The sequence below is a fragment of the Schistocerca serialis genome, unplaced genomic scaffold (assembly GCF_023864345.2).
Source record: "Schistocerca serialis cubense isolate TAMUIC-IGC-003099 unplaced genomic scaffold, iqSchSeri2.2 HiC_scaffold_944, whole genome shotgun sequence".
Classification (NCBI taxonomy): Eukaryota; Metazoa; Arthropoda; class Insecta; order Orthoptera; family Acrididae; genus Schistocerca; species Schistocerca serialis.
The window spans coordinates 1-21,767 of NW_026048567.1; the positions used below are offsets into that span (position 1 = coordinate 1).

General features: G+C 52.0%; 50 non-coding genes across 50 annotated transcripts; 10 read left to right on the forward strand and 40 right to left on the reverse strand.

Annotated features, from left to right (window-relative positions):
• Positions 1–286: 286 nt before the first annotated feature.
• On the reverse strand, positions 287–359 carry Trnam-cau (transfer RNA methionine (anticodon CAU)). The gene has a single exon. It is a non-coding gene; the product is annotated as a tRNA-Met (tRNA).
• Positions 360–655: 296 nt separating this feature from the next.
• Trnag-gcc (transfer RNA glycine (anticodon GCC)) lies at positions 656–726 on the reverse strand. The gene has a single exon. It is a non-coding gene; the product is annotated as a tRNA-Gly (tRNA).
• A 336-nt stretch (positions 727–1,062) lies between these two features.
• Positions 1,063–1,134, forward strand: Trnag-ucc (transfer RNA glycine (anticodon UCC)). Its single transcript has one exon. It is a non-coding gene; the product is annotated as a tRNA-Gly (tRNA).
• Positions 1,135–1,747: 613 nt separating this feature from the next.
• Trnai-aau (transfer RNA isoleucine (anticodon AAU)) lies at positions 1,748–1,822 on the reverse strand. The gene has a single exon. It is a non-coding gene; the product is annotated as a tRNA-Ile (tRNA).
• A 199-nt stretch (positions 1,823–2,021) lies between these two features.
• Positions 2,022–2,093, reverse strand: Trnae-uuc (transfer RNA glutamic acid (anticodon UUC)). The gene has a single exon. It is a non-coding gene; the product is annotated as a tRNA-Glu (tRNA).
• Positions 2,094–2,469: 376 nt separating this feature from the next.
• Trnam-cau (transfer RNA methionine (anticodon CAU)) lies at positions 2,470–2,542 on the reverse strand. The gene has a single exon. It is a non-coding gene; the product is annotated as a tRNA-Met (tRNA).
• A 297-nt stretch (positions 2,543–2,839) lies between these two features.
• Trnag-gcc (transfer RNA glycine (anticodon GCC)) lies at positions 2,840–2,910 on the reverse strand. The gene has a single exon. It is a non-coding gene; the product is annotated as a tRNA-Gly (tRNA).
• Positions 2,911–3,250: 340 nt separating this feature from the next.
• Trnag-ucc (transfer RNA glycine (anticodon UCC)) lies at positions 3,251–3,322 on the forward strand. Its single transcript has one exon. It is a non-coding gene; the product is annotated as a tRNA-Gly (tRNA).
• Positions 3,323–3,941: 619 nt separating this feature from the next.
• Trnai-aau (transfer RNA isoleucine (anticodon AAU)) lies at positions 3,942–4,015 on the reverse strand. The gene has a single exon. It is a non-coding gene; the product is annotated as a tRNA-Ile (tRNA).
• A 199-nt stretch (positions 4,016–4,214) lies between these two features.
• Positions 4,215–4,286, reverse strand: Trnae-uuc (transfer RNA glutamic acid (anticodon UUC)). The gene has a single exon. It is a non-coding gene; the product is annotated as a tRNA-Glu (tRNA).
• Positions 4,287–4,664: 378 nt separating this feature from the next.
• On the reverse strand, positions 4,665–4,737 carry Trnam-cau (transfer RNA methionine (anticodon CAU)). The gene has a single exon. It is a non-coding gene; the product is annotated as a tRNA-Met (tRNA).
• A 296-nt stretch (positions 4,738–5,033) lies between these two features.
• Trnag-gcc (transfer RNA glycine (anticodon GCC)) lies at positions 5,034–5,104 on the reverse strand. Its single transcript has one exon. It is a non-coding gene; the product is annotated as a tRNA-Gly (tRNA).
• Positions 5,105–5,441: 337 nt separating this feature from the next.
• On the forward strand, positions 5,442–5,513 carry Trnag-ucc (transfer RNA glycine (anticodon UCC)). The gene has a single exon. It is a non-coding gene; the product is annotated as a tRNA-Gly (tRNA).
• Positions 5,514–6,128: 615 nt separating this feature from the next.
• Trnai-aau (transfer RNA isoleucine (anticodon AAU)) lies at positions 6,129–6,203 on the reverse strand. The gene has a single exon. It is a non-coding gene; the product is annotated as a tRNA-Ile (tRNA).
• Positions 6,204–6,403: 200 nt separating this feature from the next.
• Trnae-uuc (transfer RNA glutamic acid (anticodon UUC)) lies at positions 6,404–6,475 on the reverse strand. Its single transcript has one exon. It is a non-coding gene; the product is annotated as a tRNA-Glu (tRNA).
• A 373-nt stretch (positions 6,476–6,848) lies between these two features.
• Positions 6,849–6,921, reverse strand: Trnam-cau (transfer RNA methionine (anticodon CAU)). The gene has a single exon. It is a non-coding gene; the product is annotated as a tRNA-Met (tRNA).
• Positions 6,922–7,224: 303 nt separating this feature from the next.
• On the reverse strand, positions 7,225–7,295 carry Trnag-gcc (transfer RNA glycine (anticodon GCC)). The gene has a single exon. It is a non-coding gene; the product is annotated as a tRNA-Gly (tRNA).
• Positions 7,296–7,633: 338 nt separating this feature from the next.
• Trnag-ucc (transfer RNA glycine (anticodon UCC)) lies at positions 7,634–7,705 on the forward strand. The gene has a single exon. It is a non-coding gene; the product is annotated as a tRNA-Gly (tRNA).
• A 613-nt stretch (positions 7,706–8,318) lies between these two features.
• Trnai-aau (transfer RNA isoleucine (anticodon AAU)) lies at positions 8,319–8,392 on the reverse strand. The gene has a single exon. It is a non-coding gene; the product is annotated as a tRNA-Ile (tRNA).
• Positions 8,393–8,590: 198 nt separating this feature from the next.
• Positions 8,591–8,662, reverse strand: Trnae-uuc (transfer RNA glutamic acid (anticodon UUC)). Its single transcript has one exon. It is a non-coding gene; the product is annotated as a tRNA-Glu (tRNA).
• A 372-nt stretch (positions 8,663–9,034) lies between these two features.
• On the reverse strand, positions 9,035–9,107 carry Trnam-cau (transfer RNA methionine (anticodon CAU)). Its single transcript has one exon. It is a non-coding gene; the product is annotated as a tRNA-Met (tRNA).
• A 295-nt stretch (positions 9,108–9,402) lies between these two features.
• Trnag-gcc (transfer RNA glycine (anticodon GCC)) lies at positions 9,403–9,473 on the reverse strand. Its single transcript has one exon. It is a non-coding gene; the product is annotated as a tRNA-Gly (tRNA).
• Positions 9,474–9,807: 334 nt separating this feature from the next.
• Trnag-ucc (transfer RNA glycine (anticodon UCC)) lies at positions 9,808–9,879 on the forward strand. Its single transcript has one exon. It is a non-coding gene; the product is annotated as a tRNA-Gly (tRNA).
• A 613-nt stretch (positions 9,880–10,492) lies between these two features.
• On the reverse strand, positions 10,493–10,566 carry Trnai-aau (transfer RNA isoleucine (anticodon AAU)). The gene has a single exon. It is a non-coding gene; the product is annotated as a tRNA-Ile (tRNA).
• A 198-nt stretch (positions 10,567–10,764) lies between these two features.
• Positions 10,765–10,836, reverse strand: Trnae-uuc (transfer RNA glutamic acid (anticodon UUC)). Its single transcript has one exon. It is a non-coding gene; the product is annotated as a tRNA-Glu (tRNA).
• A 372-nt stretch (positions 10,837–11,208) lies between these two features.
• Positions 11,209–11,281, reverse strand: Trnam-cau (transfer RNA methionine (anticodon CAU)). The gene has a single exon. It is a non-coding gene; the product is annotated as a tRNA-Met (tRNA).
• Positions 11,282–11,576: 295 nt separating this feature from the next.
• Positions 11,577–11,647, reverse strand: Trnag-gcc (transfer RNA glycine (anticodon GCC)). The gene has a single exon. It is a non-coding gene; the product is annotated as a tRNA-Gly (tRNA).
• A 336-nt stretch (positions 11,648–11,983) lies between these two features.
• Trnag-ucc (transfer RNA glycine (anticodon UCC)) lies at positions 11,984–12,055 on the forward strand. Its single transcript has one exon. It is a non-coding gene; the product is annotated as a tRNA-Gly (tRNA).
• Positions 12,056–12,668: 613 nt separating this feature from the next.
• On the reverse strand, positions 12,669–12,742 carry Trnai-aau (transfer RNA isoleucine (anticodon AAU)). The gene has a single exon. It is a non-coding gene; the product is annotated as a tRNA-Ile (tRNA).
• Positions 12,743–12,940: 198 nt separating this feature from the next.
• Positions 12,941–13,012, reverse strand: Trnae-uuc (transfer RNA glutamic acid (anticodon UUC)). Its single transcript has one exon. It is a non-coding gene; the product is annotated as a tRNA-Glu (tRNA).
• A 372-nt stretch (positions 13,013–13,384) lies between these two features.
• On the reverse strand, positions 13,385–13,457 carry Trnam-cau (transfer RNA methionine (anticodon CAU)). Its single transcript has one exon. It is a non-coding gene; the product is annotated as a tRNA-Met (tRNA).
• A 295-nt stretch (positions 13,458–13,752) lies between these two features.
• Positions 13,753–13,823, reverse strand: Trnag-gcc (transfer RNA glycine (anticodon GCC)). Its single transcript has one exon. It is a non-coding gene; the product is annotated as a tRNA-Gly (tRNA).
• A 334-nt stretch (positions 13,824–14,157) lies between these two features.
• On the forward strand, positions 14,158–14,229 carry Trnag-ucc (transfer RNA glycine (anticodon UCC)). Its single transcript has one exon. It is a non-coding gene; the product is annotated as a tRNA-Gly (tRNA).
• Positions 14,230–14,842: 613 nt separating this feature from the next.
• On the reverse strand, positions 14,843–14,916 carry Trnai-aau (transfer RNA isoleucine (anticodon AAU)). The gene has a single exon. It is a non-coding gene; the product is annotated as a tRNA-Ile (tRNA).
• Positions 14,917–15,114: 198 nt separating this feature from the next.
• Positions 15,115–15,186, reverse strand: Trnae-uuc (transfer RNA glutamic acid (anticodon UUC)). Its single transcript has one exon. It is a non-coding gene; the product is annotated as a tRNA-Glu (tRNA).
• A 372-nt stretch (positions 15,187–15,558) lies between these two features.
• Positions 15,559–15,631, reverse strand: Trnam-cau (transfer RNA methionine (anticodon CAU)). Its single transcript has one exon. It is a non-coding gene; the product is annotated as a tRNA-Met (tRNA).
• A 295-nt stretch (positions 15,632–15,926) lies between these two features.
• On the reverse strand, positions 15,927–15,997 carry Trnag-gcc (transfer RNA glycine (anticodon GCC)). Its single transcript has one exon. It is a non-coding gene; the product is annotated as a tRNA-Gly (tRNA).
• Positions 15,998–16,331: 334 nt separating this feature from the next.
• Trnag-ucc (transfer RNA glycine (anticodon UCC)) lies at positions 16,332–16,403 on the forward strand. The gene has a single exon. It is a non-coding gene; the product is annotated as a tRNA-Gly (tRNA).
• A 613-nt stretch (positions 16,404–17,016) lies between these two features.
• Trnai-aau (transfer RNA isoleucine (anticodon AAU)) lies at positions 17,017–17,090 on the reverse strand. The gene has a single exon. It is a non-coding gene; the product is annotated as a tRNA-Ile (tRNA).
• Positions 17,091–17,288: 198 nt separating this feature from the next.
• Trnae-uuc (transfer RNA glutamic acid (anticodon UUC)) lies at positions 17,289–17,360 on the reverse strand. The gene has a single exon. It is a non-coding gene; the product is annotated as a tRNA-Glu (tRNA).
• Positions 17,361–17,732: 372 nt separating this feature from the next.
• On the reverse strand, positions 17,733–17,805 carry Trnam-cau (transfer RNA methionine (anticodon CAU)). Its single transcript has one exon. It is a non-coding gene; the product is annotated as a tRNA-Met (tRNA).
• Positions 17,806–18,100: 295 nt separating this feature from the next.
• On the reverse strand, positions 18,101–18,171 carry Trnag-gcc (transfer RNA glycine (anticodon GCC)). Its single transcript has one exon. It is a non-coding gene; the product is annotated as a tRNA-Gly (tRNA).
• A 334-nt stretch (positions 18,172–18,505) lies between these two features.
• Positions 18,506–18,577, forward strand: Trnag-ucc (transfer RNA glycine (anticodon UCC)). The gene has a single exon. It is a non-coding gene; the product is annotated as a tRNA-Gly (tRNA).
• Positions 18,578–19,190: 613 nt separating this feature from the next.
• Trnai-aau (transfer RNA isoleucine (anticodon AAU)) lies at positions 19,191–19,264 on the reverse strand. The gene has a single exon. It is a non-coding gene; the product is annotated as a tRNA-Ile (tRNA).
• A 198-nt stretch (positions 19,265–19,462) lies between these two features.
• On the reverse strand, positions 19,463–19,534 carry Trnae-uuc (transfer RNA glutamic acid (anticodon UUC)). Its single transcript has one exon. It is a non-coding gene; the product is annotated as a tRNA-Glu (tRNA).
• Positions 19,535–19,905: 371 nt separating this feature from the next.
• Positions 19,906–19,979, reverse strand: Trnam-cau (transfer RNA methionine (anticodon CAU)). The gene has a single exon. It is a non-coding gene; the product is annotated as a tRNA-Met (tRNA).
• A 293-nt stretch (positions 19,980–20,272) lies between these two features.
• On the reverse strand, positions 20,273–20,343 carry Trnag-gcc (transfer RNA glycine (anticodon GCC)). The gene has a single exon. It is a non-coding gene; the product is annotated as a tRNA-Gly (tRNA).
• Positions 20,344–20,676: 333 nt separating this feature from the next.
• On the forward strand, positions 20,677–20,748 carry Trnag-ucc (transfer RNA glycine (anticodon UCC)). The gene has a single exon. It is a non-coding gene; the product is annotated as a tRNA-Gly (tRNA).
• Positions 20,749–21,359: 611 nt separating this feature from the next.
• Positions 21,360–21,433, reverse strand: Trnai-aau (transfer RNA isoleucine (anticodon AAU)). Its single transcript has one exon. It is a non-coding gene; the product is annotated as a tRNA-Ile (tRNA).
• A 198-nt stretch (positions 21,434–21,631) lies between these two features.
• Trnae-uuc (transfer RNA glutamic acid (anticodon UUC)) lies at positions 21,632–21,703 on the reverse strand. Its single transcript has one exon. It is a non-coding gene; the product is annotated as a tRNA-Glu (tRNA).
• Positions 21,704–21,767: the final 64 nt, after the last annotated feature.

Below are 21,767 nucleotides of genomic sequence, written 5' to 3' on the forward strand. Positions count from 1 at the left end.
GTAGTAATATTTATTTACTTATTTCGCAAGTAAATACCTGCTGCCTGTCATCATACAGCAGGTCATACATTGTGTGACTTTACACGTTATATCGTACGAGATTCAGTTTCATTACTAGTACTTTTTTTTCTTGAAAATTTTACATAAGAACTGCAAGTAGTAGTAACGGGAAGTAAACGCTATCACGCTGAGTCGTTGAAGCCTTGAGGATAACAAAGTACAAAGTGTTTCGCTCCTTCGCAAGCCCCAGAGCCGTTTATTTAGCTGTGGACGAAAGTAAATTAAATGCCCCGGGTGAGGATCGAACTCACGACCTTAAGATTATGAGACTTACGCGCTGCCTACTGCGCTACCGAGGCAGGTGATCGTCACGCCTTCTGGAATCTCGCTAAGTACCAAATACCAGTGGTAGAGAGTCTGCACTTCCTGGCTCATTTTTTTCTGTTGCTACACGTGCATTCCCGGCGCGACAGGCAACTTGCGATGCTAGGCCGACGCCAGTATGTACAATAGCACACAACAGTCCAAACAAGCAGTCGTGCGCGCTGCATGTTTGGTTATTTCCACACGGAAATCCCGCGGTTCATTCTCATGGCTCACGCAGTTCGAGTGCGAAAGACACGCAGCACCACTATCGGAGAAAAAACCAAAATAATGCATCGGCCGGGAATCGAACCCGGGCCGCCCGCGTGGCAGGCGAGCATTCTACCACTGAACCACCGATGCCCAGCTAGTTCACAGCTTCCTTGTGCTTTCCGCGGCAGACGTCTGAGGGGGAAAGTGGGACTGCCGTCCAGCGCCGTCGCATCCTCTCGAGAGAATGCTACAGACGCTGAATCCTGCACTGCACTGCTTAAAAATGGCGCCCGAACGCGATCGCCTAAGTACTCTTGCGGCGCACGCACGCGACGACTCTTGCCAAAGGACGCGAAATGTGCGTAGAGACGCTGTCTGGATGCGATCGCCTACCCCGTAATGCGCCTACAGCTACGACCACCTTGAGCCGCCGCCGACAGGCGGGAAGCAGACACAGCGCGGCGTGCGCGGACGGAAACCGTGGGTGCGGTGGTGGTGTAATGGTCAGCATAGTTGCCTTCCAAGCAGTTGATCCGGGTTCGATTCCCGGCCACCGCAGCCGGCTTTTTCTTTTGCGTATGAGTACTTTTGCCACGCGTCTTTAAATTAATGTTTCTTTCCCCCTCTTAATCGCTGCAGGCCACCCTATAGTGCGTGCGTCGATTCCCCTTGAGTCTCGACTTGTCTCGACTTTGCTCAGCTGACGCGAGAGCTGACGCTCTCAAATCGGCCTATATCAAAACGACAAGCACGAGAAACGACTGAGAGAGGTAAGGAGAGGCGAGGCGATGGACACACAGCACGCCCCCTTCATTTCACGGTGGCGTCTCCCTGACCGAATGGGGCTGTAGCTCCGAAAACAAAGGAGAAACAAAAATAGGAAGTAAAACTGCCAATAGTACCCTGTGTTCCCATGCGCTCACCCGCCCAAGTACTGACAAGGGCCAAAGTTGTTACGCATCGGCAATCGGACATTTTCTTTCATTTTCTCTTTATCGCTTGAGAACCAGTGTATTCAAGATATTATGGCCATTGCCGAGTGAATGCTGTAGCGCTTCCCGACGAGTCGCGTTCGGATCCTCTGTCAACTTCCACGCAGGGTGATGATCTTTTGGTCATCACACTCGCCAGCTGAAATCGGCGCTGCCTTTTCGTAGTGGTAAAAGAACAGTGGCCCGTGGGGGGGATCGAACCCACGACCTTCGCGTTATTAGCACGACGCTCTAACCAACTGAGCTAACGGGCCTCGGCAGATGCAGTTGCTCAGCCCTACGCTAGAAACTGGTGGCATGAAGACATACACCATTTCTATGGTCGTCGTGTGTCTGCTTCCCTAGTATATATTCTGCTGACGGTCACGAAACAGTAGCTATATTGCGAGCAGGACGGGGAAACGGCCGCTCGGACAGCTCAAACTTGTCACGATTCGTGTGGAAAAAATTCCGTTCCGGTACCGGGAATCGAACCCGGGCCTCCTGGGTGAAAGCCAGGTATCCTAGCCACTAGACCACACCGGATGTGGCCGTTTCATTCGACCGTTCGTACGGTCGCTTGTCGCATTTATGCCTCGTTGTTACAGGGGTAGGAGGAAAAGCAAAGCTGTAAGTAGTAATATTTATTTACTTATTTCGCAAGTAAATACCTGCTGCCTGTCATCATACAGCAGGTCATACATTGTGTGACTTTACACGTTATATCGTACGAGATTCAGTTTCATTACTAGTACTTTTTTTCTTGAAAATTTTACATAAGAACTGCAAGTAGTAGTAACGGGAAGTAAACGCTATCACGCTGAGTCCGTTGAAGCCTTGAGGATAACAAAGTACACAAAGTGTTTCGCTCCTTCGCAAGCCCCCAGAGCCGTTATTTAGCTGTGGACGAAAGTAAATTAAATGCCCCGGGTGAGGATCGAACTCACGACCTTAAGATTATGAGACTTACGCGCTGCCTACTGCGCTACCGAGGCAGGTGATCGTCACGCCTTCTGGAATCTCGCTAAGTACCAAATACCAGTGGTAGAGAGTCTGCACTTCCTGGCTCGTTTTTTTTCTGTTGCTACACGTGCATTCCCGGCGCGACAGGCAACTTGCGATGCTAGGCCGACGCCAGTATGTACAATAGCACACAACAGTCCAAACAAGCAGTCGTGCGCGCTGCATGTTTGGTTATTTCCACACGGAAATCCCGCGGTTCATTCTCATGGCTCACGCAGTTCGAGTGCGAAAGACACGCAGCACCACTATCGGAGAAAAAAACAAAATAATGCATCGGCCGGGAATCGAACCCGGGCCGCCCGCGTGGCAGGCGAGCATTCTACCACTGAACCACCGATGCCCAGCTAGTTCACAGCTTCCTTGTGCTTTCCGCGGCAGACGTCTGAGGGGGAAAGTGGGACTGCCGTCCAGCGCCGTCGCATCCTCTCGAGAGAATGCTACAGACGCTGAATCCTGCACTGCACTGCTTAAAAAATGGCGCCCCGAACGCGATCGCCTAAGTACTCTTGCGGGCGCACGCACGCGACGACTCTTGCCAAAGGACGCGAAATGTGCGTAGAGACGCTGTCTGGATGCGATCGCCTACCCCCGTAATGCGCCTACAGCTACGACCACCTTGAGCCGCCGCCGACAGGCGGGAAGCAGACACAGCGCGGGCGTGCGCGGACGGAAACCGTGGTGCGGTGGTGGTGTAATGGTCAGCATAGTTGCCTTCCAAGCAGTTGATCCGGGTTCGATTCCCGGCCACCGCAGCCGGCTTTTTCTTTTGCGTATGAGTACTTTTGCCACGCGTCTTTAAATTAATGTTTCTTTCCCCCTCTTAATCGCTGCAGGCCACCCTATAGTGCGTGCGTCGATTCCCCTTGAGTCTCGACTTGTCTCGACTTTGCTCAGCTGACGCGAGAGCTGACGCTCTCAAATCGGCCTATATCAAAAACGACAAGCACGAGAAACGACTGAGAGAGGTAAGGAGAGGCGAGGCGATGGACACACAGCACGCCCCCTTCATTTCACGGTGGCGTCTCCCTGACCGAATGGGGCTGTAGCTCCGAAAACAAAGGAGAAAACAAAAATAGGAAGTAAAACTGCCAATAGTACCCTGTGTTCCCATGCGCTCACCCGCCCCAAGTACTGACAAGGGCCAAAGTTGTTACGCATCGGCAATCGGACATTTTCTTTTCATTTTCTCTTTATCGCTTGAGAACCAGTGTATTCAAGATATTATGGCCATTGCCGAGTGAATGCTGTAGCGCTTCCCGACGAGTCGCGTTCGGGATCCTCTGTCAACTTCCACGCAGGGTGATGATCTTTTGGTCATCACACTCGCCAGCTGAAATCGGCGCTGCCTTTTTCGTAGTGGTAAAAGAACAGTGGCCCGTGGGGGGATCGAACCCACGACCTTCGCGTTATTAGCACGACGCTCTAACCAACTGAGCTAACGGGTCTCGGCAGATGCAGTTGCTCAGCCCTACGCTAGAAACTGGTGGCATGAAGACATACACCATTTCTATGGTCGTCGTGTGTCTGCTTCCCTAGTATATATTCTGCTGACGGTCACGAAACAGTAGCTATATTGCGAGCAGGACGGGAAACGGCCGCTCGGACAGCTCAAACTTGTCACGATTCGTGTGGAAAAAAATTCCGTTCCGGTACCGGGAATCGAACCCGGGCCTCCTGGGTGAAAGCCAGGTATCCTAGCCACTAGACCACACCGGATGTGGGCCGTTTCATTCGACCGTTCGTACGGTCGCTTGTCGCATTTATGCCTCGTTGTTACAGGGGTAGGAGGAAAAAGCAAAGCTGTAAGTAGTAATATTTATTTACTTAATTTCGCAAGTAAATACCTGCTGCCTGTCATCATACAGCAGGTCATACATTGTGTGACTTTACACGTTATATCGTACGAGATTCAGTTTCATTACTAGTACTTTTTTTCTTGAAAATTTTACATAAGAAACTGCAAGTAGTTAGTAACGGGAAGTAAACGCTATCACGCTGAGTCGTTGAAGCCTTGAGGATAACAAAGTACAAAGTGTTTTCGCTCCTTCGCAAGCCCCAGAGCCGTTATTTAGCTGTGGACGAAAGTAAATTAAATGCCCCGGGTGAGGATCGAACTCACGACCTTAAGATTATGAGACTTACGCGCTGCCTACTGCGCTACCGAGGCAGGTGATCGTCACGCCTTCTGGAATCTCGCTAAGTACCAAATACCCAGTGGTAGAGAGTCTGCACTTCCTGGCTCATTTTTTTCTGTTGCTACACGTGCATTCCCGGCGCGACAGGCAACTTGCGATGCTAGGCCGACGCCAGTATGTACAATAGCACACAACAGTCCAAACAAGCAGTCGTGCGCGCTGCATGTTTGGTTATTTCCACACGGAAATCCCGCGGTTCATTCTCATGGCTCACGCAGTTCGAGTGCGAAAGACACGCAGCACCACTATCGGAGAAAAAACAAAATAATGCATCGGCCGGGAATCGAACCCGGGCCGCCCGCGTGGCAGGCGAGCATTCTACCACTGAACCACCGATGCCCAGCTAGTTCACAGCTTCCTTGTGCTTTCCGCGGCAGACGTCTGAGGGGAAAGTGGGACTGCCGTCCCAGCGCCGTCGCATCCTCTCGAGAGAATGCTACAGACGCTGAATCCTGCACTGCACTGCTTAAAAAATGGCGCCCGAACGCGATCGCCTAAGTACTCTTGCGGCGCACGCACGCGACGACTCTTGCCAAAGGACGCGAAATGTGCGTAGAGACGCTGTCTGGATGCGATCGCCTACCCCCGTAATGCGCCTACAGCTACGACCACCTTGAGCCGCCGCCGACAGGCGGGAAGCAGACACAGCGCGGCGTGCGCGGACGGAAACCGTGGTGCGGTGGTGGTGTAATGGTCAGCATAGTTGCCTTCCAAGCAGTTGATCCGGGTTCGATTCCCGGCCACCGCAGCCGGCTTTTTCTTTTGCGTATGAGTACTTTTGCCACGCGTCTTTAAATTAATGTTTCTTTCCCCCTTCTTAATCGCTGCAGGCCACCCTATAGTGCGTGCGTCGATTCCCCTTGAGTCTCGACTTGTCTCGACTTTGCTCAGCTGACGCGAGAGCTGACGCTCTCAAATCGGCCTATATCAAAACGACAAGCACGAGAAAACGACTGAGAGAGGTAAGGAGAGGCGAGGCGATGGACACACAGCACGCCCCCTTCATTTCACGGTGGCGTCTCCCTGACCGAATGGGGCTGTAGCTCCGAAAACAAAGGAGAAACAAAAATAGGAAGTAAAACTGCCAATAGTACCCTGTGTTCCCATGCGCTCACCCGCCCAAGTACTGACAAGGGCCAAAGTTGTTACGCATCGGCAATCGGACATTTTCTTTCATTTTCTCTTTATCGCTTGAGAACCAGTGTATTCAAGATATTATGGCCATTGCCGAGTGAATGCTGTAGCGCTTCCCGACGAGTCGCGTTCGGATCCTCTGTCAACTTCCACGCAGGGTGATGATCTTTTGGTCATCACACTCGCCAGCTGAAATCGGCGCTGCCTTTTCGTAGTGGTAAAAGAACAGTGGCCCGTGGGGGGGATCGAACCCACGACCTTCGCGTTATTAGCACGACGCTCTAACCAACTGAGCTAACGGGCCTCGGCAGATGCAGTTGCTCAGCCCTACGCTAGAAACTGGTGGCATGAAGACATACACCATTTCTATGGTCGTCGTGTGTCTGCTTCCCTAGTATATATTCTGCTGACGGTCACGAAACAGTAGCTATATTGCGAGCAGGACGGGAAACGGCCGCTCGGGACAGCTCAAACTTGTCACGATTCGTGTGGAAAAAAATTCCGTTCCGGTACCGGGAATCGAACCCGGGCCTCCTGGGTGAAAGCCAGGTATCCTAGCCACTAGACCACACCGGATGTGGCCGTTTCATTCGACCGTTCGTACGGTCGCTTGTCGCATTTATGCCTCGTTGTTACAGGGGTAGGAGGAAAAGCAAAGCTGTAAGTAGTAATATTTATTTACTTTATTTCGCAAGTAAATACCTGCTGCCTGTCATCATACAGCAGGTCATACATTGTGTGACTTTACACGTTATATCGTACGAGATTCAGTTTCATTACTAGTACTTTTTTTCTTGAAAATTTTACATAAGAACTGCAAGTAGTAGTAACGGGAAGTAAACGCTATCACGCTGAGTCGTTGAAGCCTTGAGGATAACAAAGTACAAAGTGTTTCGCTCCTTCGCAAGCCCCAGAGCCGTTATTTAGCTGTGGACGAAAGTAAATTAAATGCCCCGGGTGAGGATCGAACTCACGACCTTAAGATTATGAGACTTACGCGCTGCCTACTGCGCTACCGAGGCAGGTGATCGTCACGCCTTCTGGAATCTCGCTAAGTACCAAATACCAGTGGTAGAGAGTCTGCACTTCCCACTTCCTGGCTCATTTTTTTCTGTTGCTACAACGTGCATTCCCGGCGCGACAGGCAACTTGCGATGCTAGGCCGACGCCAGTATGTACAATAGCACACAACAGTCCAAACAAGCAGTCGTGCGCGCTGCATGTTTGGTTATTTCCACACGGAAATCCCGCGGTTCATTCTCATGGCTCACGCAGTTCGAGTGCGAAAGACACGCAGCACCACTATCGGAGAAAAAACAAAATAATGCATCGGCCGGGAATCGAACCCGGGCCGCCCGCGTGGCAGGCGAGCATTCTACCACTGAACCACCGATGCCCAGCTAGTTCACAGCTTCCTTGTGCTTTCCGCGGCAGACGTCTGAGGGGAAAGTGGGACTGCCGTCCAGCGCCGTCGCATCCTCTCGAGAGAATGCTACAGACGCTGAATCCTGCACTGCACTGACTGCTTAAAAATGGCGCCCGAACGCGATCGCCTAAGTACTCTTGCGGCGCACGCACGCGACGACTCTTGCCAAAGGACGCGAAATGTGCGTAGAGACGCTGTCTGGATGCGATCGCCTACCCCGTAATGCGCCTACAGCTACGACCACCTTGAGCCGCCGCCGACAGGCGGGAAGCAGACACAGCGCGGCGTGCGCGGACGGAAACCGTGGTGCGGTGGTGGTGTAATGGTCAGCATAGTTGCCTTCCAAGCAGTTGATCCGGGTTCGATTCCCGGCCACCGCAGCCGGCTTTTTCTTTTGCGTATGAGTACTTTTGCCACGCGTCTTTAAATTAATGTTTCTTTCCCCCTCTTAATCGCTGCAGGCCACCCTATAGTGCGTGCGTCGATTCCCCTTGAGTCTCGACTTGTCTCGACTTTGCTCAGCTGACGCGAGAGCTGACGCTCTCAAATCGGCCTATATCAAAACGACAAGCACGAGAAACGACTGAGAGAGGTAAGGAGAGGCGAGGCGATGGACACACAGCACGCCCCCTTCATTTCACGGTGGCGTCTCCCTGACCGAATGGGGCTGTAGCTCCGAAAACAAAGGAGAAACAAAAATAGGAAGTAAAACTGCCAATAGTACCCTGTGTTCCCATGCGCTCACCCGCCCAAGTACTGACAAGGGCCAAAGTTGTTACGCATCGGCAATCGGACATTTTCTTTCATTTTCTCTTTATCGCTTGAGAACCAGTGTATTCAAGATATTATGGCCATTGCCGAGTGAATGCTGTAGCGCTTCCCGACGAGTCGCGTTCGGATCCTCTGTCAACTTCCACGCAGGGTGATGATCTTTTGGTCATCACACTCGCCAGCTGAAATCGGCGCTGCCTTTTCGTAGTGGTAAAAGAACAGTGGCCCGTGGGGGGATCGAACCCACGACCTTCGCGTTATTAGCACGACGCTCTAACCAACTGAGCTAACGGGCCTCGGCAGATGCAGTTGCTCAGCCCTACGCTAGAAACTGGTGGCATGAAGCCATACACCATTTCTATGGTCGTCGTGTGTCTGCTTCCCTGGTATATATTCTGCTGACGGTCACGAAACAGTAGCTATATTGCGAGCAGGACGGGAAACGGCCGCTCGGACAGCTCAAACTTGTCACGATTCGTGTGGAAAAAATTCCGTTCCGGTACCGGGAATCGAACCCGGGCCTCCTGGGTGAAAGCCAGGTATCCTAGCCACTAGACCACACCGGATGTGGCCGTTTCATTCGACCGTTCGTACGGTCGCTTGTCGCATTTATGCCTCGTTGTTACAGGGGTAGGAGGAAAAGCAAAGCTGTAAGTAGTAATATTTATTTACTTATTTCGCAAGTAAATACCTGCTGCCTGTCATCATACAGCAGGTCATACATTGTGTGACTTTACACGTTATATCGTACGAGATTCAGTTTCATTACTAGTACTTTTTTTCTTGAAAATTTTACATAAGAACTGCAAGTAGTAGTAACGGGAAGTAAACGCTATCACGCTGAGTCGTTGAAGCCTTGAGGATAACAAAGTACAAAGTGTTTCGCTCCTTCGCAAGCCCCAGAGCCGTTATTTAGCTGTGGACGAAAGTAAATTAAATGCCCCGGGTGAGGATCGAACTCACGACCTTAAGATTATGAGACTTACGCGCTGCCTACTGCGCTACCGAGGCAGGTGATCGTCACGCCTTCTGGAATCTCGCTAAGTACCAAATACCAGTGGTAGAGAGTCTGCACTTCCTGGCTCATTTTTTTCTGTTGCTACACGTGCATTCCCGGCGCGACAGGCAACTTGCGATGCTAGGCCGACGCCAGTATGTACAATAGCACACAACAGTCCAAACAAGCAGTCGTGCGCGCTGCATGTTTGGTTATTTCCACACGGAAATCCCGCGGTTCATTCTCATGGCTCACGCAGTTCGAGTGCGAAAGACACGCAGCACCACTATCGGAGAAAAAACAAAATAATGCATCGGCCGGGAATCGAACCCGGGCCGCCCGCGTGGCAGGCGAGCATTCTACCACTGAACCACCGATGCCCAGCTAGTTCACAGCTTCCTTGTGCTTTCCGCGGCAGACGTCTGAGGGGAAAGTGGGACTGCCGTCCAGCGCCGTCGCATCCTCTCGAGAGAATGCTACAGACGCTGAATCCTGCACTGCACTGCTTAAAAATGGCGCCCGAACGCGATCGCCTAAGTACTCTTGCGGCGCACGCACGCGACGACTCTTGCCAAAGGACGCGAAATGTGCGTAGAGACGCTGTCTGGATGCGATCGCCTACCCCGTAATGCGCCTACAGCTACGACCACCTTGAGCCGCCGCCGACAGGCGGGAAGCAGACACAGCGCGGCGTGCGCGGACGGAAACCGTGGTGCGGTGGTGGTGTAATGGTCAGCATAGTTGCCTTCCAAGCAGTTGATCCGGGTTCGATTCCCGGCCACCGCAGCCGGCTTTTTCTTTTGCGTATGAGTACTTTTGCCACGCGTCTTTAAATTAATGTTTCTTTCCCCCTCTTAATCGCTGCAGGCCACCCTATAGTGCGTGCGTCGATTCCCCTTGAGTCTCGACTTGTCTCGACTTTGCTCAGCTGACGCGAGAGCTGACGCTCTCAAATCGGCCTATATCAAAACGACAAGCACGAGAAACGACTGAGAGAGGTAAGGAGAGGCGAGGCGATGGACACACAGCACGCCCCCTTCATTTCACGGTGGCGTCTCCCTGACCGAATGGGGCTGTAGCTCCGAAAACAAAGGAGAAACAAAAATAGGAAGTAAAACTGCCAATAGTACCCTGTGTTCCCATGCGCTCACCCGCCCAAGTACTGACAAGGGCCAAAGTTGTTACGCATCGGCAATCGGACATTTTCTTTCATTTTCTCTTTATCGCTTGAGAACCAGTGTATTCAAGATATTATGGCCATTGCCGAGTGAATGCTGTAGCGCTTCCCGACGAGTCGCGTTCGGATCCTCTGTCAACTTCCACGCAGGGTGATGATCTTTTGGTCATCACACTCGCCAGCTGAAATCGGCGCTGCCTTTTCGTAGTGGTAAAAGAACAGTGGCCCGTGGGGGGATCGAACCCACGACCTTCGCGTTATTAGCACGACGCTCTAACCAACTGAGCTAACGGGCCTCGGCAGATGCAGTTGCTCAGCCCTACGCTAGAAACTGGTGGCATGAAGCCATACACCATTTCTATGGTCGTCGTGTGTCTGCTTCCCTGGTATATATTCTGCTGACGGTCACGAAACAGTAGCTATATTGCGAGCAGGACGGGAAACGGCCGCTCGGACAGCTCAAACTTGTCACGATTCGTGTGGAAAAAATTCCGTTCCGGTACCGGGAATCGAACCCGGGCCTCCTGGGTGAAAGCCAGGTATCCTAGCCACTAGACCACACCGGATGTGGCCGTTTCATTCGACCGTTCGTACGGTCGCTTGTCGCATTTATGCCTCGTTGTTACAGGGGTAGGAGGAAAAGCAAAGCTGTAAGTAGTAATATTTATTTACTTATTTCGCAAGTAAATACCTGCTGCCTGTCATCATACAGCAGGTCATACATTGTGTGACTTTACACGTTATATCGTACGAGATTCAGTTTCATTACTAGTACTTTTTTTCTTGAAAATTTTACATAAGAACTGCAAGTAGTAGTAACGGGAAGTAAACGCTATCACGCTGAGTCGTTGAAGCCTTGAGGATAACAAAGTACAAAGTGTTTCGCTCCTTCGCAAGCCCCAGAGCCGTTATTTAGCTGTGGACGAAAGTAAATTAAATGCCCCGGGTGAGGATCGAACTCACGACCTTAAGATTATGAGACTTACGCGCTGCCTACTGCGCTACCGAGGCAGGTGATCGTCACGCCTTCTGGAATCTCGCTAAGTACCAAATACCAGTGGTAGAGAGTCTGCACTTCCTGGCTCATTTTTTTCTGTTGCTACACGTGCATTCCCGGCGCGACAGGCAACTTGCGATGCTAGGCCGACGCCAGTATGTACAATAGCACACAACAGTCCAAACAAGCAGTCGTGCGCGCTGCATGTTTGGTTATTTCCACACGGAAATCCCGCGGTTCATTCTCATGGCTCACGCAGTTCGAGTGCGAAAGACACGCAGCACCACTATCGGAGAAAAAACAAAATAATGCATCGGCCGGGAATCGAACCCGGGCCGCCCGCGTGGCAGGCGAGCATTCTACCACTGAACCACCGATGCCCAGCTAGTTCACAGCTTCCTTGTGCTTTCCGCGGCAGACGTCTGAGGGGAAAGTGGGACTGCCGTCCAGCGCCGTCGCATCCTCTCGAGAGAATGCTACAGACGCTGAATCCTGCACTGCACTGCTTAAAAATGGCGCCCGAACGCGATCGCCTAAGTACTCTTGCGGCGCACGCACGCGACGACTCTTGCCAAAGGACGCGAAATGTGCGTAGAGACGCTGTCTGGATGCGATCGCCTACCCCGTAATGCGCCTACAGCTACGACCACCTTGAGCCGCCGCCGACAGGCGGGAAGCAGACACAGCGCGCGGCGTGCGCGGACGGAAACCGTGGTGCGGTGGTGGTGTAATGGTCAGCATAGTTGCCTTCCAAGCAGTTGATCCGGGTTCGATTCCCGGCCACCGCAGCCGGCTTTTTCTTTTGCGTATGAGTACTTTTGCCACGCGTCTTTAAATTAATGTTTCTTTCCCCCTCTTAATCGCTGCAGGCCACCCTATAGTGCGTGCGTCGATTCCCCTTGAGTCTCGACTTGTCTCGACTTTGCTCAGCTGACGCGAGAGCTGACGCTCTCAAATCGGCCTATATCAAAACGACAAGCACGAGAAACGACTGAGAGAGGTAAGGAGAGGCGAGGCGATGGACACACAGCACGCCCCCTTCATTTCACGGTGGCGTCTCCCTGACCGAATGGGGCTGTAGCTCCGAAAACAAAGGAGAAACAAAAATAGGAAGTAAAACTGCCAATAGTACCCTGTGTTCCCATGCGCTCACCCGCCCAAGTACTGACAAGGGCCAAAGTTGTTACGCATCGGCAATCGGACATTTTCTTTCATTTTCTCTTTATCGCTTGAGAACCAGTGTATTCAAGATATTATGGCCATTGCCGAGTGAATGCTGTAGCGCTTCCCGACGAGTCGCGTTCGGATCCTCTGTCAACTTCCACGCAGGGTGATGATCTTTTGGTCATCACACTCGCCAGCTGAAATCGGCGCTGCCTTTTCGTAGTGGTAAAAGAACAGTGGCCCGTGGGGGGATCGAACCCACGACCTTCGCGTTATTAGCACGACGCTCTAACCAACTGAGCTAACGGGCCTCGGCAGATGCAGTTGCTCAGCCCTACGCTAGAAACTGGTGGCATGAAGCCATACACCATTTCTATGGTCGTCGTGTGTCTGCTTCCCTGGTATATATTCTGCTGACGGTCACGAAACAGTAGCTATATTGCGAGCAGGACGGGAAACGGCCGCTCGGACAGCTCAAACTTGTCACGATTCGTGTGGAAAAAATTCCGTTCCGGTACCGGGAATCGAACCCGGGCCTCCTGGGTGAAAGCCAGGTATCCTAGCCACTAGACCACACCGGATGTGGCCGTTTCATTCGACCGTTCGTACGGTCGCTTGTCGCATTTATGCCTCGTTGTTACAGGGGTAGGAGGAAAAGCAAAGCTGTAAGTAGTAATATTTATTTACTTATTTCGCAAGTAAATACCTGCTGCCTGTCATCATACAGCAGGTCATACATTGTGTGACTTTACACGTTATATCGTACGAGATTCAGTTTCATTACTAGTACTTTTTTTCTTGAAAATTTTACATAAGAACTGCAAGTAGTAGTAACGGGAAGTAAACGCTATCACGCTGAGTCGTTGAAGCCTTGAGGATAACAAAGTACAAAGTGTTTCGCTCCTTCGCAAGCCCCAGAGCCGTTATTTAGCTGTGGACGAAAGTAAATTAAATGCCCCGGGTGAGGATCGAACTCACGACCTTAAGATTATGAGACTTACGCGCTGCCTACTGCGCTACCGAGGCAGGTGATCGTCACGCCTTCTGGAATCTCGCTAAGTACCAAATACCAGTGGTAGAGAGTCTGCACTTCCTGGCTCATTTTTTTCTGTTGCTACACGTGCATTCCCGGCGCGACAGGCAACTTGCGATGCTAGGCCGACGCCAGTATGTACAATAGCACACAACAGTCCAAACAAGCAGTCGTGCGCGCTGCATGTTTGGTTATTTCCACACGGAAATCCCGCGGTTCATTCTCATGGCTCACGCAGTTCGAGTGCGAAAGACACGCAGCACCACTATCGGAGAAAAAACAAAATAATGCATCGGCCGGGAATCGAACCCGGGCCGCCCGCGTGGCAGGCGAGCATTCTACCACTGAACCACCGATGCCCAGCTAGTTCACAGCTTCCTTGTGCTTTCCGCGGCAGACGTCTGAGGGGAAAGTGGGACTGCCGTCCAGCGCCGTCGCATCCTCTCGAGAGAATGCTACAGACGCTGAATCCTGCACTGCACTGCTTAAAAATGGCGCCCGAACGCGATCGCCTAAGTACTCTTGCGGCGCACGCACGCGACGACTCTTGCCAAAGGACGCGAAATGTGCGTAGAGACGCTGTCTGGATGCGATCGCCTACCCCGTAATGCGCCTACAGCTACGACCACCTTGAGCCGCCGCCGACAGGCGGGAAGCAGACACAGCGCGGCGTGCGCGGACGGAAACCGTGGTGCGGTGGTGGTGTAATGGTCAGCATAGTTGCCTTCCAAGCAGTTGATCCGGGTTCGATTCCCGGCCACCGCAGCCGGCTTTTTCTTTTGCGTATGAGTACTTTTGCCACGCGTCTTTAAATTAATGTTTCTTTCCCCCTCTTAATCGCTGCAGGCCACCCTATAGTGCGTGCGTCGATTCCCCTTGAGTCTCGACTTGTCTCGACTTTGCTCAGCTGACGCGAGAGCTGACGCTCTCAAATCGGCCTATATCAAAACGACAAGCACGAGAAACGACTGAGAGAGGTAAGGAGAGGCGAGGCGATGGACACACAGCACGCCCCCTTCATTTCACGGTGGCGTCTCCCTGACCGAATGGGGCTGTAGCTCCGAAAACAAAGGAGAAACAAAAATAGGAAGTAAAACTGCCAATAGTACCCTGTGTTCCCATGCGCTCACCCGCCCAAGTACTGACAAGGGCCAAAGTTGTTACGCATCGGCAATCGGACATTTTCTTTCATTTTCTCTTTATCGCTTGAGAACCAGTGTATTCAAGATATTATGGCCATTGCCGAGTGAATGCTGTAGCGCTTCCCGACGAGTCGCGTTCGGATCCTCTGTCAACTTCCACGCAGGGTGATGATCTTTTGGTCATCACACTCGCCAGCTGAAATCGGCGCTGCCTTTTCGTAGTGGTAAAAGAACAGTGGCCCGTGGGGGGATCGAACCCACGACCTTCGCGTTATTAGCACGACGCTCTAACCAACTGAGCTAACGGGCCTCGGCAGATGCAGTTGCTCAGCCCTACGCTAGAAACTGGTGGCATGAAGCCATACACCATTTCTATGGTCGTCGTGTGTCTGCTTCCCTGGTATATATTCTGCTGACGGTCACGAAACAGTAGCTATATTGCGAGCAGGACGGGAAACGGCCGCTCGGACAGCTCAAACTTGTCACGATTCGTGTGGAAAAAATTCCGTTCCGGTACCGGGAATCGAACCCGGGCCTCCTGGGTGAAAGCCAGGTATCCTAGCCACTAGACCACACCGGATGTGGCCGTTTCATTCGACCGTTCGTACGGTCGCTTGTCGCATTTATGCCTCGTTGTTACAGGGGTAGGAGGAAAAGCAAAGCTGTAAGTAGTAATATTTATTTACTTATTTCGCAAGTAAATACCTGCTGCCTGTCATCATACAGCAGGTCATACATTGTGTGACTTTACACGTTATATCGTACGAGATTCAGTTTCATTACTAGTACTTTTTTTCTTGAAAATTTTACATAAGAACTGCAAGTAGTAGTAACGGGAAGTAAACGCTATCACGCTGAGTCGTTGAAGCCTTGAGGATAACAAAGTACAAAGTGTTTCGCTCCTTCGCAAGCCCCAGAGCCGTTATTTAGCTGTGGACGAAAGTAAATTAAATGCCCCGGGTGAGGATCGAACTCACGACCTTAAGATTATGAGACTTACGCGCTGCCTACTGCGCTACCGAGGCAGGTGATCGTCACGCCTTCTGGAATCTCGCTAAGTACCAAATACCAGTGGTAGAGAGTCTGCACTTCCTGGCTCATTTTTTTCTGTTGCTACACGTGCATTCCCGGCGCGACAGGCAACTTGCGATGCTAGGCCGACGCCAGTATGTACAATAGCACACAACAGTCCAAACAAGCAGTCGTGCGCGCTGCATGTTTGGTTATTTCCACACGGAAATCCCGCGGTTCATTCTCATGGCTCACGCAGTTCGAGTGCGAAAGACACGCAGCACCACTATCGGAGAAAAAACAAAATAATGCATCGGCCGGGAATCGAACCCGGGCCGCCCGCGTGGCAGGCGAGCATTCTACCACTGAACCACCGATGCCCAGCTAGTTCACAGCTTCCTTGTGCTTTCCGCGGCAGACGTCTGAGGGGAAAGTGGGACTGCCGTCCAGCGCCGTCGCATCCTCTCGAGAGAATGCTACAGACGCTGAATCCTGCACTGCACTGCTTAAAAATGGCGCCCGAACGCGATCGCCTAAGTACTCTTGCGGCGCACGCACGCGACGACTCTTGCCAAAGGACGCGAAATGTGCGTAGAGACGCTGTCTGGATGCGATCGCCTACCCCGTAATGCGCCTACAGCTACGACCACCTTGAGCCGCCGCCGACAGGCGGGAAGCAGACACAGCGCGGCGTGCGCGGACGGAAACCGTGGTGCGGTGGTGGTGTAATGGTCAGCATAGTTGCCTTCCAAGCAGTTGATCCGGGTTCGATTCCCGGCCACCGCAGCCGGCTTTTTCTTTTGCGTATGAGTACTTTTGCCACGCGTCTTTAAATTAATGTTTCTTTCCCCCTCTTAATCGCTGCAGGCCACCCTATAGTGCGTGCGTCGATTCCCCTTGAGTCTCGACTTGTCTCGACTTTGCTCAGCTGACGCGAGAGCTGACGCTCTCAAATCGGCCTATATCAAAACGACAAGCACGAGAAACGACTGAGAGAGGTAAGGAGAGGCGAGGCGATGGACACACAGCACGCCCCCTTCATTTCACGGTGGCGTCTCCCTGACCGAATGGGGCTGTAGCTCCGAAAACAAAGGAGAAACAAAAATAGGAAGTAAAACTGCCAATAGTACCCTGTGTTCCCATGCGCTCACCCGCCCAAGTACTGACAAGGGCCAAAGTTGTTACGCATCGGCAATCGGACATTTTCTTTCATTTTCTCTTTATCGCTTGAGAACCAGTGTATTCAAGATATTATGGCCATTGCCGAGTGAATGCTGTAGCGCTTCCCGACGAGTCGCGTTCGGATCCTCTGTCAACTTCCACGCAGGGTGATGATCTTTTGGTCATCACACTCGCCAGCTGAAATCGGCGCTGCCTTTTCGTAGTGGTAAAAGAACAGTGGCCCGTGGGGGGATCGAACCCACGACCTTCGCGTTATTAGCACGACGCTCTAACCAACTGAGCTAACGGGCCTCGGCAGATGCAGTTGCTCAGCCCTACGCTAGAAACTGGTGGCATGAAGCCATACACCATTTCTATGGTCGTCGTGTGTCTGCTTCCCTGGTATATATTCTGCTGACGGTCACGAAACAGTAGCTATATTGCGAGCAGGACGGGAAACGGCCGCTCGGACAGCTCAAACTTGTCACGATTCGTGTGGAAAAAATTCCGTTCCGGTACCGGGAATCGAACCCGGGCCTCCTGGGTGAAAGCCAGGTATCCTAGCCACTAGACCACACCGGATGTGGCCGTTTCATTCGACCGTTCGTACGGTCGCTTGTCGCATTTATGCCTCGTTGTTACAGGGGTAGGAGGAAAAGCAAAGCTGTAAGTAGTAATATTTATTTACTTATTTCGCAAGTAAATACCTGCTGCCTGTCATCATACAGCAGGTCATACATTGTGTGACTTTACACGTTATATCGTACGAGATTCAGTTTCATTACTAGTACTTTTTTTCTTGAAAATTTTACATAAGAACTGCAAGTAGTAGTAACGGGAAGTAAACGCTATCACGCTGAGTCGTTGAAGCCTTGAGGATAACAAAGTACAAAGTGTTTCGCTCCTTCGCAAGCCCCAGAGCCGTTATTTAGCTGTGGACGAAAGTAAATTAAATGCCCCGGGTGAGGATCGAACTCACGACCTTAAGATTATGAGACTTACGCGCTGCCTACTGCGCTACCGAGGCAGGTGATCGTCACGCCTTCTGGAATCTCGCTAAGTACCAAATACCAGTGGTAGAGAGTCTGCACTTCCTGGCTCATTTTTTTCTGTTGCTACACGTGCATTCCCGGCGCGACAGGCAACTTGCGATGCTAGGCCGACGCCAGTATGTACAATAGCACACAACAGTCCAAACAAGCAGTCGTGCGCGCTGCATGTTTGGTTATTTCCACACGGAAATCCCGCGGTTCATTCTCATGGCTCACGCAGTTCGAGTGCGAAAGACACGCAGCACCACTATCGGAGAAAAAACAAAATAATGCATCGGCCGGGAATCGAACCCGGGCCGCCCGCGTGGCAGGCGAGCATTCTACCACTGAACCACCGATGCCCAGCTAGTTCACAGCTTCCTTGTGCTTTCCGCGGCAGACGTCTGAGGGGAAAGTGGGACTGCCGTCCAGCGCCGTCGCATCCTCTCGAGAGAATGCTACAGACGCTGAATCCTGCACTGCACTGCTTAAAAATGGCGCCCGAACGCGATCGCCTAAGTACTCTTGCGGCGCACGCACGCGACGACTCTTGCCAAAGGACGCGAAATGTGCGTAGAGACGCTGTCTGGATGCGATCGCCTACCCCGTAATGCGCCTACAGCTACGACCACCTTGAGCCGCCGCCGACAGGCGGGAAGCAGACACAGCGCGGCGTGCGCGGACGGAAACCGTGGTGCGGTGGTGGTGTAATGGTCAGCATAGTTGCCTTCCAAGCAGTTGATCCGGGTTCGATTCCCGGCCACCGCAGCCGGCTTTTTCTTTTGCGTATGAGTACTTTTGCCACGCGTCTTTAAATTAATGTTTCTTTCCCCCTCTTAATCGCTGCAGGCCACCCTATAGTGCGTGCGTCGATTCCCCTTGAGTCTCGACTTGTCTCGACTTTGCTCAGCTGACGCGAGAGCTGACGCTCTCAAATCGGCCTATATCAAAACGACAAGCACGAGAAACGACTGAGAGAGGTAAGGAGAGGCGAGGCGATGGACACACAGCACGCCCCCTTCATTTCACGGTGGCGTCTCCCTGACCGAATGGGGCTGTAGCTCCGAAAACAAAGGAGAAACAAAAATAGGAAGTAAAACTGCCAATAGTACCCTGTGTTCCCATGCGCTCACCCGCCCAAGTACTGACAAGGGCCAAAGTTGTTACGCATCGGCAATCGGACATTTTCTTTCATTTTCTCTTTATCGCTTGAGAACCAGTGTATTCAAGATATTATGGCCATTGCCGAGTGAATGCTGTAGCGCTTCCCGACGAGTCGCGTTCGGATCCTCTGTCAACTTCCACGCAGGGTGATGATCTTTTGGTCATCACACTCGCCAGCTGAAATCGGCGCTGCCTTTTCGTAGTGGTAAAAGAACAGTGGCCCGTGGGGGGATCGAACCCACGACCTTCGCGTTATTAGCACGACGCTCTAACCAACTGAGCTAACGGGCCTCGGCAGATGCAGTTGCTCAGCCCTACGCTAGAAACTGGTGGCATGAAGCCATACACCATTTCTATGGTCGTCGTGTGTCTGCTTCCCTGGTATATATTCTGCTGACGGTCACGAAACAGTAGCTATATTGCGAGCAGGACGGGAAACGGCCGCTCGGACAGCTCAAACTTGTCACGATTCGTGTGGAAAAAATTCCGTTCCGGTACCGGGAATCGAACCCGGGCCTCCTGGGTGAAAGCCAGGTATCCTAGCCACTAGACCACACCGGATGTGGCCGTTTCATTCGACCGTTCGTACGGTCGCTTGTCGCATTTATGCCTCGTTGTTACAGGGGTAGGAGGAAAAGCAAAGCTGTAAGTAGTAATATTTATTTACTTATTTCGCAAGTAAATACCTGCTGCCTGTCATCATACAGCAGGTCATACATTGTGTGACTTTACACGTTATATCGTACGAGATTCAGTTTCATTACTAGTACTTTTTTTCTTGAAAATTTTACATAAGAACTGCAAGTAGTAGTAACGGGAAGTAAACGCTATCACGCTGAGTCGTTGAAGCCTTGAGGATAACAAAGTACAAAGTGTTTCGCTCCTTCGCAAGCCCCAGAGCCGTTATTTAGCTGTGGACGAAAGTAAATTAAATGCCCGGGTGAGGATCGAACTCACGACCTTAAGATTATGAGACTTACGCGCTGCCTACTGCGCTACCGAGGCAGGTGATCGTCACGCCTTCTGGAATCTCGCTAAGTACCAAATACCAGTGGTAGAGAGTCTGCACTTCCTGGCTCATTTTTTCTGTTGCTACACGTGCATTCCCGGCGCGACAGGCAACTTGCGATGCTAGGCCGACGCCAGTATGTACAATAGCACACAACAGTCCAAACAAGCAGTCGTGCGCGCTGCATGTTTGGTTATTTCCACACGGAAATCCCGCGGTTCATTCTCATGGCTCACGCAGTTCGAGTGCGAAAGACACGCAGCACCACTATCGGAGAAAAAACAAAATAATGCATCGGCCGGGAATCGAACCCGGGCCGCCCGCGTGGCAGGCGAGCATTCTACCACTGAACCACCGATGCCCAGCTAGTTCACAGCTTCCTTGTGCTTTCCGCGGCAGACGTCTGAGGGAAAGTGGGACTGCCGTCCAGCGCCGTCGCATCCTCTCGAGAGAATGCTACAGACGCTGAATCCTGCACTGCACTGCTTAAAAATGGCGCCCGAACGCGATCGCCTAAGTACTCTTGCGGCGCACGCACGCGACGACTCTTGCCAAAGGACGCGAAATGTGCGTAGAGACGCTGTCTGGATGCGATCGCCTACCCCGTAATGCGCCTACAGCTACGACCACCTTGAGCCGCCGCCGACAGGCGGGAAGCAGACACAGCGCGGCGTGCGCGGACGGAAACCGTGGTGCGGTGGTGGTGTAATGGTCAGCATAGTTGCCTTCCAAGCAGTTGATCCGGGTTCGATTCCCGGCCACCGCAGCCGGCTTTTTCTTTTGCGTATGAGTACTTTTGCCACGCGTCTTTAAATTAATGTTTCTTTCCCCCTCTTAATCGCTGCAGGCCACCCTATAGTGCGTGCGTCGATTCCCCTTGAGTCTCGACTTGTCTCGACTTTGCTCAGCTGACGCGAGAGCTGACGCTCTCAAATCGGCCTATATCAAAACGACAAGCACGAGAAACGACTGAGAGAGGTAAGGAGAGGCGAGGCGATGGACACACAGCACGCCCCCTTCATTTCACGGTGGCGTCTCCCTGACCGAATGGGGCTGTAGCTCCGAAAACAAAGAGAAACAAAAATAGGAAGTAAAACTGCCAATAGTACCCTGTGTTCCCATGCGCTCACCCGCCAAGTACTGACAAGGGCCAAAGTTGTTACGCATCGGCAATCGGACATTTTCTTTCATTTTCTCTTTATCGCTTGAGAACCAGTGTATTCAAGATATTATGGCCATTGCCGAGTGAATGCTGTAGCGCTTCCCGACGAGTCGCGTTCGGATCCTCTGTCAACTTCCACGCAGGGTGATGATCTTTTGGTCATCACACTCGCCAGCTGAAATCGGCGCTGCCTTTTCGTAGTGGTAAAAGAACAGTGGCCCGTGGGGGGATCGAACCCACGACCTTCGCGTTATTAGCACGACGCTCTAACCAACTGAGCTAACGGGCCTCGGCAGATGCAGTTGCTCAGCCCTACGCTAGAAACTGGTGGCATGAAGCCATACACCATTTCTATGGTCGTCGTGTGTCTGCTTCCCTGGTATATATTCTGCTGACGGTCACGAAACAGTAGCTATATTGCGAGCAGGACGGGAAACGGCCGCTCGGACAGCTCAAACTTGTCACGATTCGTGTGGAAAAAATTCCGTTCCGGTACCGGGAATCGAACCCGGGCCTCCTGGGTGAAAGCCAGGTATCCTAGCCACTAGACCACACCGGATGTGGCCGTTTCATTCGACCGTTCGTACGGTCGCTTGTCGCATTTATGCCTCGTTGTTACAGGG